Below are 2,186 nucleotides of genomic sequence, written 5' to 3' on the forward strand. Positions count from 1 at the left end.
CCCAGGAATGTACCCTGGCTGGGAATCGAACCTGGGACACTTTGGTTCCCAGCCCACACTCAATCCACTGAGCTACGCCAGCCAGGGCCAGAAATATTTTTTAAAAGCCACCGTGTGTTTAGGCTGGCTTGTTACAACCTAGGTTGGCTTGTTGCATAGCAAAAGCTAATCGAGATAGCTACTCAAGAACCCAAATTTTGAACAAAAAAGTGTGGTTGCCACAGATATGTGCTGCGGAGACCCCCTTTGCTATAAAGACTGTAGCAGCCAACACGTTCCAGCTGTGTCATCTCAGGGACCCGCTGCAGTGTTCTAGCCCCGGCTGTGCTCCAGCCAGCAGCTGGACAAAGCAGGCATCTCGGGAGCTCCCTGCCAGAGTGCCTTAGTGTTTCTCAGGGTTGCACTACAGTCTGAAACTCTTGATACCGAATCCTCCCTCCTTCCTCCCTTCCCGGATGTCAGACCTGCTGCAACATCATCTAAAGGCTTTCCTCACCTACTTCTGAGGCCTGTTTCATGGACACTGCTTCTAGTAACTCTCGTACTTCTAATACATCTTGAAAGCTGCTTCTTAGAAGATGCAACCTAATGTTGGGAACTGCCCTGACTGGTATCAGAAGCTGAAACCCCCGCCTAGGCTAAGGCTAAGGGAATGCCCTTGGAACCGTAAGCCAGCAAGGAGACAAGGGCTTATCTCCCTGGCAGGAATGCTGCTTCTGCTGCTGAACCCCAAAAAGCTTGGTTGGTTAGCCCAAGACGGGTAAGATTCCCCAAGGGGGAACGACCTAAGCCAGGCACGATCACTTTGGGAGGCCCCCCAAAAGAAGGACTTGGGGGGCTGCAGCAAAAGAGGGTGACGGACCCTCTCTCCTCAGCTTTGACATAGCCTGAGTTCTCATCGTGTGGGAGAAAATCTCCTTATTGCCTTAGTTCCCGTGCTAAGCCTGAAACAATGACAGGGTGGTACAGCTCTGTGCTAAAAAGGGCACATTCCCTGGGTGATCAGGCCTAAGAAAGAACATGTAAATTACTGTGAAACCTTCTTTGTTTAGAATGCTCTCAATTGAATGAGAGGGGTCCAAGGAGGAAGTTTGTTCCTCAAAGTCTTACAGCTCTTTGACCCCAACTCAATAGACCAGCAGAGTTCCTTGTTTTCTATAGTTCCTTACTTCCCCCTGATAAGTACTGTACTTTACCTGAATTATTTTGCAAAATGAGCCCAATAAAAGCAGGTATGGATGGTAAATTGGGGTGCCCCCCAATAGGGGGAGTGGCCATTCTGTTCCTACTTCCCCACAGAAACTAGTCTTGTCTCTGTGCATGTTTGTTTCTCACGTGTTTTTCGGCGAGCCATCCACAGCATTCCGTGGTCACTGCTGTCCGGTGACCCACGCGCAACAACCTAACACAAGAAGGGACTGAAGAACTATAAGGAGAGGTGCTTTCATTATGGTGCATTCATGGCAGATACAGGTGGAGAGGCCACCAGAACACTGAGGGTTCTCACACAGTGACCGGCAACAGAAACCACAAACTTTCTTTTTTTTTTTTTTTTTACTATTTATAACTCTTTTTTTAAAAATCATTGTTCAAATACAGTTTTCTCCTTTTTACTCCCAATCCAGTCCCCCCTCCCACCCCTCCCCACTTCCCTCCCATTACCACCCTCCCCTTAGTTTATGACCATGTGTCCTTTAAGTTTGTTCCTGTGAACCCTTCCCACTGTCCCCTGAAATTCCCTCTACTCTCCCCTGTGGTCACTGTCAGCCTGTCCTCTATTTCAGTGTCTTTGGTTACATTTTGTTTGTTTCTTTGTTTTGTTATTTTGGTTCCTGTTAAAGGTGAGATCATATGGTATTTGTCTTTCACTGCCTGGCTTGTTTCGCTTAGCATAATGTTTTCCAGCTCCATCCATGCTGTTGCACAGGGTAGGAGCTCCTTTCTTTCTGCTGCATAGAATTCCATTGTGTAAATGTACCATAGTTTTTTGATCCATTCATTTACTGATGGGCATCTTGGTTGCTTCCAGTATCTAGCTATTGTAAATTGTGCTGCTATGAACATTGGGATGCATAGGTTCTTTTGAATTGGTGTTTTAGTATTCTTAGGATAGAGTCCCAGCAGTGGAATTGCTGGGTCAAAAGGCAGATCCATTTTTAGTTTTCTGAGGAAGTTCCATACTGCTT

The 2,186-nt window shown here is 46.8% G+C and overlaps 1 long non-coding RNA gene across 1 annotated transcript; it reads right to left on the reverse strand.

Moving 5' to 3' along the window:
* Nucleotides 1–270: 270 nt before the first annotated feature.
* On the reverse strand, nucleotides 271–1,487 carry LOC118501308. Its single transcript, XR_004903935.1, has 3 exons — nucleotides 1,403–1,487; nucleotides 497–585; nucleotides 271–447 (listed from the first exon to the last, which is right to left on the reverse strand). It is a non-coding gene; the product is annotated as an uncharacterized LOC118501308 (long non-coding RNA).
* Between the last annotated feature and the right edge of the window lie 699 nt (nucleotides 1,488–2,186).

This window comes from Phyllostomus discolor, chromosome 6, assembly GCF_004126475.2.
Source record: "Phyllostomus discolor isolate MPI-MPIP mPhyDis1 chromosome 6, mPhyDis1.pri.v3, whole genome shotgun sequence".
In the NCBI taxonomy this organism is placed as follows: domain Eukaryota; kingdom Metazoa; phylum Chordata; class Mammalia; order Chiroptera; family Phyllostomidae; genus Phyllostomus; species Phyllostomus discolor.